The sequence below is a fragment of the Glycine max genome, chromosome 10 (assembly GCF_000004515.6).
Source record: "Glycine max cultivar Williams 82 chromosome 10, Glycine_max_v4.0, whole genome shotgun sequence".
NCBI lineage: Eukaryota > Viridiplantae > Streptophyta > Magnoliopsida > Fabales > Fabaceae > Glycine > Glycine max.
This window is the reverse complement of record NC_038246.2, coordinates 839,623-850,496: the sequence shown is the minus strand read 5'-3', so window position 1 is coordinate 850,496 and position 10,874 is coordinate 839,623. Positions and strand designations below refer to the sequence as shown.

The window sequence follows — 10,874 nt, the reverse complement described above, 5'->3', positions numbered from 1 at the left end:
TTATACATGTTCTAGCCTTTTGGGATTATATGCCCATGTCCTTCCGAGCTTCTATTAATTTTGGGATTTTGGCCTACTGTGATTATAGTTACTGTTTCATTCATATCAGTGTAGTTTTAAAATAGTTTTTCGAGCATATGCTGGTTAAAAGGGGATAACATTTTAATGCGCCTAAAACGTTCATAAGATCACTAAAATTTGACAGAGATTGGAAAATTATTCATAATTTAACATTCTTAAAGTATGCTACTGGATCATGACAATATCTACTATTTAAAGTGTAATTTCTAATTTCAGTAGGCTCAAGCTTTTTTTTTTAAACAATTTTTTATTTTATTTTAAACATTAACACTCGGGTTTTAGATTCATTCTTCCTCGTGACATATATTGAATTGGTTATGTTAGCATTGTAGAATAAGTTTGTCTGTGTTTGTATCATACAAATTCAAAATACTAGTTTTTCGTAACTAAGGGATATATTAAATAACTAACAAGGATTTTAAAATATGAAATGGCATTAAGATGAATTATATTATATAGTACAATTTTTTTTCAATCAAGTTGAGTAGAATAACATTATTTTGGGTTGTCAAATAATATATTGTTATTCTTATTAAGAGAAATGTTAGTGATACTCTCTTTGACACTTTCTTTTAGATATTTTTTATATAATTGATTAAAACTTATTGAAAATCAATAATTCTGAGTAAATTTTCAGGAGAGAAAAACATTGAGAAGCAAAACTTAGTAAAATTGATTATTTTTAACACATAGAGATATCTAAAAGAGAATATCAGATAGTATCGTTAGCACTCCTCTTGCTATTAATACCTTTATGTTGACTTTTTTTATCATATTATTTAATAAATTTAATGGTATGTGAATGCCCACACTAAAGCTGCTAGGTCATGAGTCATACTACGCCAAGTTATGCACATTTTTTGGAAGGATTTGACCACGTTTATATTTTCTCACGGAAATAGAATAAATTAATATACTTTAGGTAAAACTATTATAATCATGCTAGTCATAGTAGCTTGAGGCACCTGCTTGCGTATGCACTTGAATTTGCTCGGCAGCAAAATCCTGTATGTGGTAACATTCTAATTCTGTAGCCAAAAGTCCTTCCCAACTTATCACATTCTAATTCATTATGCCAAATTGTATGGTAACATTCATTCTAACTCCATTGCCAAGAAATTTCTCAAACTTGACCATTGCCCTCCTCCACAAGGGCAAGTATACAATCAAACTTTGCTTGTCAAACAAGGTTACGAATTTGGTAGCTCTATCTCTATATCAAAATAGATATAATCACATTGATCACCTTCAAATTCCATCTCATGACCAATTCAAATACATATTGTACGCTAAACATTAGTACCTTACAAATATCAATACTTAAATAATCCAAGTATACCCATTAGTCAAAATTCAAAAACGTTAAGTTCAACAAAATACCAGTGACCAAAAGCCTCAAATTGGTTACCACCTACCTAGCTATCAATATAAATACACCACCTAACCCTTATTGAGATATCCTTAGCTAAGTGTTTACTAACCCTTTGGGATTTTAGCACCATGAGGGTTCTCAACATTATTTTGGTGCTCTTTGTTCTTCTTACCATAGTGCATGTAAAACAAAACATGGCTGCTAGGGTCTTGAATATGGAGAATATCCCACTTAGGTTGCAATCTCTTAATAAGGGTCCTGTCCCTCCCTCAGGACCTTCTGGTTGCACATACATCCCAGGCTCTGGCAGCACGCATTGTCCGGCCAAGAAAATGAATGGCACCGGCCGGCAACGCTAAGCACCACTAGCTAGGGTGGTGCTGAAACAATTCAACACTGATGTATGATGCCCCCTCAAACATTGAAGTCTTTTCAATTTGCTGGTTAAAGTTGATCGATCAGAGCAAATTTTGTTGAGGGAGAACTCAAAGAACCTGTTTGTGTGTAACAAATGATGATTCGTAGCTAGCAAGGTCTAATTTTTCTTTTCCTCTTGATGTTATAGATTGTTCTTTGTTCATTCTTGATGTTGAATATACAATATAATATACCATTTTGTTTAAAGATAATTGTATTATACTATTCCTAGTTTGTTGTATTGTACCACACAAAGTATTTACTAAAAATATAAAAGAGTTAGTTTCCGTACGTGTTTTTTTTTTTAAATTATTAATCAATCAAAAATCATCTTGAGTATAATTTTTGAAATGGTCATTAGAAGTAAACAAAATTATTATCCATGTCAATTTTGCGTTCTGCTTTTTGGACAGGGTTCTATGGTCGGTCCGCCACCACTGGATGCCAAAGGCGTCCTTGGAGTGATCTCATAGTTCTTATGAGGTGGTTGGGGTAGAGAATCCATCACTATCTTGGCTGTGCTATCGAAGGCTCCGGAAAAGTTGGAATAGGAAAGCACTATGAAAAAAATATATAGGAATAAAAGATAGAATATAGGAAAAAGAAAAAAAAAATGTTGAGGTTGTGAAAGATATTCTACTAAAAATATTTTTAGAAATTCTAATAAAATTTGTAATATGAATACCCTTAGCTTTACATATATATAAGGTGACATTTTAGGATTCTACCATATAACTATTGTATTTGTTGAACAAAGCAATCAAACAAAAGAAATAAAGAAATACCTTTTGAGTTGTTCTTGCTCAAGACCTTGTCTTCATTGATGTTATTTTTCGACTAGAAGACCGCGAGCAAATAAAAAGAGAGGAAATTGGGGAATTTGATTAAACAAATTGAATTTTGAGATCCACATATTGAAAGGTCCAAATGATCTACTTTATAATAAGTTATTTGTTGATATAAAGGAAGTAATAAATTGAAGTTTAATAGGATTGATGCTTTGGGCTTCCGAAATATAATAGGATCTCCCTGATAAATCAAAATTACTATTAAATGAAGATAAACAAAAAAAATCATTTTTTTAGTATTTAGTATTATATATCTATATCAGTTTCAATAAGATTTCATTTTTGAACAAAAATCTATTTTAGGGTTTATTTCATGTATTTCATGACCAGAGAAAAAAAAAGATTATGGACTAACACCGTTGATGAAAAATTGATTTTTTTATATTATAAACACATTTTAATTAAATTAATAACGTAATGTAAATTATACATATTATTACCTTAAAAATGTATATATATTATTACAATATTCTCCAATATATTTTTAAAATTTTAGCAAATTTCACGAACATATCAGTAGTGTAGCTTTATTGTAAGAGTTGGTTCTTTGTTCCTTGAAACTCACACCTCTTTTGAAACTTAAAGTCATATTTGGTTTTAAATTTCTATTTATACACATTACAAAAATATCTTATTTAGTTGAATCAAGTAAAACCTTCAAATTTTTATGCTCATGTTACTTATCCAAAACAGATGTGCCTAACTTTATTTGTCTTACGTGGACATCAATGATGAGTTCGTAAAATTGTTGTGAACTTGCGTATCAGAATTAAATTTAGGATTCCGTAAAATACCTGTTCAAACGAGGCAGGGTATTATCGGTGTAATTGATAAGCATTTTCAATGTATTTTTTTTTAACAAATCATAACAATTTTGATTAAACCCATAGGTTGGTTCCGTGGGATAAGGCTCGTTTGTATACGCATATGAAAAAATGATCTATTTAATAACTATGTATAAAACAATAATTGATATACATCATGAATAGAATTTATCTATGATCCAATAGATCGGAAAATACCATAATCTCTTAGTGATTCCTTTTTATTAGAATAGATATAACATGTACGAAGATGTACATATGATCTTTGTGTTTCGTATCTCCTTGTAACTATTTATAATCTTTTGTAATATCAATAACAATAATAGAGCTTCATTACTAGGCATGACCATTATCTTTTCGTATCCATCCAAGTACAAACAGAGAAAAAAAAAAGATAAAGGAGAGGATTTGATTTCAAACTTATATATATGTCGATTGTTAAACGAGAATACTATCAATCATACAATTTGCTAGACTCTTTGGGGGAACCTAATTTTTATTTAGTTATAACATCTTAACCCACTAGATACAATGTAGTTTCACACTCCCTGCTTCGAAGTGATTGGGAGTACATACACCTCAACCTATGGTAAAAATTTTCATCTTCCACATATGAACTCAAAGAATAGATTATGAGATGACTTTATCAAAATAATGTATTGAAGTTAAGATCATGCACTATTTATGTATTAGAGTGATCAAGCAACTCATGTCTTCCTTATAAAGTTACAAAAGAAAATTGATTCATCAAAAGACTAAAATTAACATCAAAATGAGATACAAAACAACATCATGTTTTTCATATACTATTACACATATAAAAGACCAAGGTTGACAACATGTGACTTTTCATATGTTATCACACACACTAAGCACATTAGAAAGTGGATGTTAAATACATTAAAAGATGAAGTTAAAAACTAAAAATGTCCTTGAGAAGAAATAGTGTACAACATCAATCAAAATATATATATATATATATATATATATATATATATATATATATATATATATATATATATATATATATATAAAAGAGTAACTATTTAAAACTCATTATTTGCAAAATTTTATTACAAAAATTATAATGAATATAATAAAAGTTTATGCCCATAGAATCTGCATGTTGTTGGAATTTAAATTACATCAACTCCAGAGTTACAAAAATTGAATAATATTTAACCAAATCAATAGACTTATAAACATATTGATTATTAATCAGTTCTATACAATCACAATTTGATAAAAATAAATTCTCTTAATTTAAACTCACGATTAATTTTTTCCTTCTATTAACAAATTTTAATTTTGACTTCTTTGTAGTTGAACTTTGAGTCCCACAATCATCATGACTCATGAGCATAATTCACATTTGAATAAGTTCCATTACTACTAAATTGTCATGTATAGCTTGTTGTAGGTGTTAACACAGTGACAAGTGTATCAATTTTATCACAAGTAGTAAAGATTAAAATGGAAGTTCAAGTGTCAAATTCACAGGAATTTTGGTTGTACTTAAGTGATGCAACCTCAATTATTAAGTAATGAGGAGAAAGAGAAGAAGACATAAACAAATAATTATAAATGTGAAATTTGAAGTAAGGCAAAGAAAAAGATAACAAAATAAATAAATAATAGTTTAAATGTGAAAAGATAGAATTAGAATGCAATAACGTTGGGAGCCTAGTATGCCAAAACTACTTATAATATAATGTAATTGATTTTCTCTATTTTATGAAATCCCTGTTCGCACCTATGTCTACTGAATTATCCTATCTTTCGTTTCCTGCATGAAGGACCTAGTTTATTTATCTTTTTCTCCCAAATTTCTTTGCAGAGATAAAATAACAAATTACATTAAGATAAGAGATGCAAAAATTCGTGGACAAAATAAATGTCAATCTATTTCTAACAATGAATTTATTAAGATACCCTTCTGTTAACCTATTGGCAAGTGTATCAATTTACACAAGTAGTATTTAAAATGATAAGACCGAGTATCGTATCCACGGAAAATTTGATTCACTTAGATGTTGTATATTCAATAAGTAAACACTTTTAACTTTGGAAATGGAATAAAAGGTTCATAAATGATTTGATTTTCTGTAATTAACTACGCTACTTAAACAATGACGAAACAACACAAAGCTGTAAAATGCGATAAATATCAAGGTAAAAGCGCTAGGGAGTCTTCTACTGAACTTTCTCTTGTCGTATTAAAAGGTTTTTTTTTTTCTATTTAACATTATTTTAGTGCTCTTCCACCACCTATTTACTTAGACCATGATTCCTCACGAGAATGAGCCTAACTCTCCTAGTTTTTGTTCTTGATTCCTCAACAAACTCGTTCTAAGGAAGTTGCAGTACGCACACAGTACAAAATATACTAGATTACTACATTCTATTCCTAGATAAACGTACCTCTAGTTTCTCTATCCAGTTCTAAGGATTCCAAGCATTTTCCAATACTAAAAAACCTAACTAAACATACAAATGGATTATCAAGCCACAAACATGTAAAATAAATGCAGATAGAAGCAAAGAACACCAGAAAATAACATTACACAAATAGTTAGAAGTTTACATTAAGAGTACTCAGTAGAATAACTCCCCAACAATGAAGTTCCTAGCCCTCCATTAACAAGGAGGACTTAATACAAAGAGGAAAATAATGTTTTTGTGAAAGAAAATGGTAAAGGATGAAGAAAATGTCTTCTCTCCAGCCTAAGTGTCTTCTTCCTTCTGTTTCACGTAGTAGAAGCTTGGTCTCCCCTTTTCATTTCCCACTGACTCAGTGTTTTAAAGGCTCTTGAACTTCTTAGCATACGAAGGCTCGCTCAACGAGCATGTCTCGCTGAGCGAGAGTAAGTGAATATCCGCTAAGCGAGTCTGGACGCGCTAAGCACGAGTAGAGACAACGTCCTCACTGGGCAGGCTAGGTGCGTGCTAAGCGCGCTGCTCTCTGGCTGATCATCTTCTAGGGTTTTGCATTTGCTCAACGAGCTTGTTGCCTCGCTAAGCGAATGAGGCTCGCTTAGCCAAGGTGTCTCACTAAGCGAGTTCTTCAACAACATTTCGCATCTTCTCTTCTTTAGCCTAAGAAAATGGAGAATGACTAAAGAGAGAGGGTTTCCCCTAAGGGATAGACCCAGTGTGTGTGGGTTGTGTATTTTCTTTCTGTTTCCTACTCCTTTTATAGGCCTAAGGTAACTTAATTTTTAAGCGACCTCGCGCCTTTGGGCTTTTTGCGCTAAAAGCACCTTTGGGCTTCTTCGTGGGCCTTTTTTGCACTAAGCGTGTGTCGTGCGCTGAGCGAGAGTGGGCGCTGGGCTCATCTTGCGCGCTAACGGACTTTCCAATTCTTTCAATTTTTTCTTCAAGGCCTTTAATTTTGTCCAGTTTTTGCATCAATTTTCCTCCAATTCTTTCAATTCTTCTTCTTTTAACTTTTGCTAACAAAAAACTGCAAAGATATTAATTTCTTTATTATTTCATTAAAAACAATAGTAAAGTAAAGAAATTTCAATCATTCTTAACCAAAATTGATTATCAAATTAACTCAAATTTCACAATTATCAGCAAATATTTCAATCTATTTATAAAATATAAAACATAAATCATGTGAGCGGCCACCTAAGAATTTTAGAAATCACAAGATTTTTTTTTTCAATTCTCTAATCTTTAGTCCATCCACCAGTTCGTTGACAACTAACTATGAAGGTAGTATGAAGATCTAAGATATTTTATCTTTCTTTCTTCACATTTCTGAATAAATTCATTAGCTATTCCACTTAGATCAATATTGTGCAGATTAGTCAGTATTCCTATTTTATATAGAACAGCCCATGCGTTAGCACATCTGTATATCCAGCAAAAGTAATCAATAGTATTCAGCTTCCAGAAGCAAGCTTGACGCTAATATGGTTACTCTATGTTTTTTGGGTTGGCTTTGTAATGATATATATATTTTATTTAAGGTGTCTTGAATTAGGAAGTATGTTCCACATGTTTCATTTAGTCATGATATCTTCTATATCCAAGGTGTCTCAATTTGTGTCCCAGATATAAAAACTTGTCATGTCATTTAAAATATTTACTTGGATTTTTTTTTTCAAATTGCCCTTAACAGTTCCCTTGAAAGTTAAATTGTTATCCTATTTTCTTCTATCATCTCTTGTTTTAAAGCTGGGCTGAGTTTATTAGTTCAATTGATTGAGAGCATTTGTATGAGTGTTATAAATTTTTTAGAATCATGTTACATTTCAACAGTTTAAAAAGACTGGACAGTTCTAATAACGCCTTATTTTCTTCCATCGCCATCATCACGTTGCAAAATTAACTTCTATTTAGAATAAAACAGAACTTGTAATTGTTCCCATGTTGGGAAACCGGTTATGGATTACGATCAATATTATCTAAAGATACAACGAGTGAGAATTAAATTTTGTCCTTAAATTTTTTTAATTTTTTATTTTTAGTCTTTAAATAAAAAATTGATCACCTTTAGTTCTTAATATTTACCTCCGTTTTTTTTTTCAGCCCTACGGTTAAAAATCTCCGTTGCATGATGATGTTGCAGTTAATTATTTAAGAAAATTTGTGGGGTTTTTATTTTCGACCGTCATAAACCGCTAGAAATGCTTGAGGCATCGTGTCGACCACAAGACAACATTTGCCACTACAGCCAAAAATCAACGAGTCGACCTTGGATGAGGCCATCAATGGCGGCTCGGTAGAGATTCAGAGACATTGGAAATTGAGAAGAGGGAGGTCGTTCGTATTCGCGAGAGAGGAACGAGTGGAGGCTCGCGGCGGTGATGTGTGGAGTTGCGGTGCGCGTCCGTTTCTTGTTTAGTATTTCAATCTGAAAGACTGGAACCCTTCTGCTCTTCTTTTTTTCAAGACGATTCTGAACTCAACCCCAATACCTCTTCGAGTAATGTTCTTTTTCTAAATCCCTAATTCCCAATTTATGTGGAAAAGAATGAGTTGTGCTGCTAGCATATTTATGACGAATTTGTCAGGATAGAAATCCCTAATTCCCTGTATAAAATTCTAAATCCAGCAACCCAGTATATCTTTGACTAATGCTTAGTATTGTTCAAAGTCAAGTTTTTCTTTCTTTTACTTCTCATGACCAATTTCATTTTCTTTCTTTATGAAATTCATTTATTAATTTCTCTGCCAAAAAAACAAGAATCATGAGTTAGGTTTTTTGTTTTTTGGAATTATGAAGATTGATCTGTTCAAAAAAATGGGTGGAGAAGAAATAGATGCTATAAACAGGTAGCATCCATTTAATATTTTTAAATGAGTTATTAAGCATTTATTGGCGGTTTAAATCCGCACAAATGAACCTCCGCAAAAATAAAAATAACACGTGGACATCAAAGAAGCCGCCAGATTATCATTTAACACGTAGATACTAAATTTGCATGAAGAAGATTCTTATTTCTATATTAGATAATATTGAGCATTCAATAAATTAGTAAACTAGGAAAAAGTATGAAAAAATATATTTATATTAAATTATTATAACATTAAGTTTAAGAATATAATTTTACACTAGTAACTTAGATATTGATATGATTTCAGATAAATCATTTATCTTCGCGAGTAAGAGTGAATTTTCCTATTTACTTTAATTAAAAAAAAACCCTGTGTATATACACACGCACGCATACATATTTGTGTGTAAAACAATGGATATACTTTTAATTTAAAATAAGTACTTTATTATTGTATTTTAGTTCAAATTAAGAGGAATGCGTGTCACTTAACCATCATTTTTATATGTATATATGTTTGGGAGAAACCGTTATTGATGTAAGCAATTTCATTATCAAGTGAAGAGTTATCAGGAAGATCAATTATAGTGTACAACTCTGGAAAGAAATTGACTTGAACTACTGCCACCGTATCTTTTAAGGGGCCACACAGAGAAATAAGACAAGGAGATTCTCGAGACACAAAGCGGAGAAGAAAAAAGAGAAGTGTGCCATACAAGTGATGGGGTGCAATGCAAGCACTTTTATTTGCTACACATGGTGTGTTGCATCTGCATGTGAATATGGATGGAGGCATGTGCATTGTGCCAGCAATAGCAAGACCCTTCACACCTGTATTTTATTACACAAGTACAATTTGCCACTTAAATATATAGCTGATGGTAATGTGAATATATATAGAGTTTTAGTCTTTTAGAATTATATAGTTCAGAAAATGTGTTTTCCAACATAATTTTGATTAAGGATATTTAAAATTAAGTAACTAGTTATTTTCTGTTTCTATTTTATGATTATGGAGTATATGGTGTTATTTTTTTTATATTAAATAGTAAATCAGTTAAATTATAATTTGTACAACATATAAATATATATATATATATATATATATGGTAGCATAATAAAGAAATGAAAAATGAAGCCAGCTAGCTTGTGCTTTCATGACCTTCCCAACTCCAAATGTATTTCCTTTGTCCCCAGGATGTGAAGCATTAGTTTTTTTTTAATACCCATACACATTTTTGAGTGCCTAGTGTGCAAGCATCCCTTTACTATATTTTGAATTCACTTTTGAAAAACCCTAGATACATTCATATCAGATGTCTCTCTAGTGGACCCTTAGAACATGTACCCTAGTCCATATTTTGACCCATTCGGGCCTTGCTTTCCCTCATCATTTCATCTGGGCTGTTGCAAAATAATAGAATGAGATCTCTAGTGAGGGAATATGTGTTGAAATAGACTAGACAATGCAAAAGGTACGTAGCATTAAGATTGCTAAAGAACATGTTAAGATTTTCTAGTTTAAAGCTTTAGCACGATTGTGAAATGAAATTATGCTTATTTTATCATTAAAACTCAATTACCATCGTTCATTTTTATATTTCCCTCCTTTTAATCTACCAAAATGGTACTGTAATTTTTTATTTACCCAGTCTGGGATTTGTGCGCGAAAACATTAGGTTTGTGAATATGAATACAAAAATTACATTGGGATATATCTTTAATCGTATTCATATGCCTACTACCAACCAGCTCTTTCTTGGACTTGGGCTTAATTCTGATGGAACCATTAAGGTCAACGACTCATTGATTCTGATGAAATTAATTAGGTAAAGAATATTAGTTAGGAAAATGCTAATATTGAAATATTAAAGATATTTTTTTATGAAAAAAGTATTATCAACATACCCTTATCAAGTGGTTAACAGGTCTAAATATGAACTGAATGTAGTCTTCTTATGTCCTTGACTTGGGTCTTTAATTTAATTAAAAATCTAACTAAAACTATCTCATGACATAAATGCCGAAGTAAACTCCTACCGAA

General features: G+C 31.2%; 1 long non-coding RNA gene across 1 annotated transcript; it reads left to right on the top strand.

Annotated features, from left to right (window-relative positions):
• Positions 1-1,378: 1,378 nt before the first annotated feature.
• LOC102663904 (uncharacterized) lies at positions 1,379-2,677 on the top strand. The gene is made up of 2 exons (XR_001383023.2): positions 1,379-1,986; positions 2,284-2,677. It is a non-coding gene; the product is annotated as an uncharacterized lncRNA (long non-coding RNA).
• Positions 2,678-10,874: the final 8,197 nt, after the last annotated feature.